This window comes from Penaeus monodon, chromosome 33 (genome assembly GCF_015228065.2).
Source record: "Penaeus monodon isolate SGIC_2016 chromosome 33, NSTDA_Pmon_1, whole genome shotgun sequence".
NCBI classification, from domain to species: Eukaryota; Metazoa; Arthropoda; class Malacostraca; order Decapoda; family Penaeidae; genus Penaeus; species Penaeus monodon.
Window position 1 is genome coordinate 28,939,637 of NC_051418.1, and position 204 is coordinate 28,939,840.

Here is a 204-nt window from a genome sequence, read left to right on the forward strand (position 1 = left end):
ACAGCAGCGAAGTTTACGCCTAACCTGCTAATTACGTCATTCCAAACATACACTACGGCCGTGTTGTCTTCGACTGGCGAACTGTCTGACTGTGACTGGCAGCGAGGGATCAGCACAAAGAACTAGGACGGAAAAAACAATCTTACGCACTTACGAACGCACTACTTTAGCGACAGAAATTACAAGGTGAAGATCAGGAAAAGT

General features: G+C 46.1%; 1 protein-coding gene across 2 annotated transcripts in view; it reads right to left on the reverse strand.

The window, feature by feature from the left end:
* Window positions 1-204, reverse strand: part of LOC119594202 (protein bric-a-brac 2-like) — a gene marked incomplete in the record, with an annotated part of 27,988 nt that overhangs the window by 3,734 nt on the left and 24,050 nt on the right.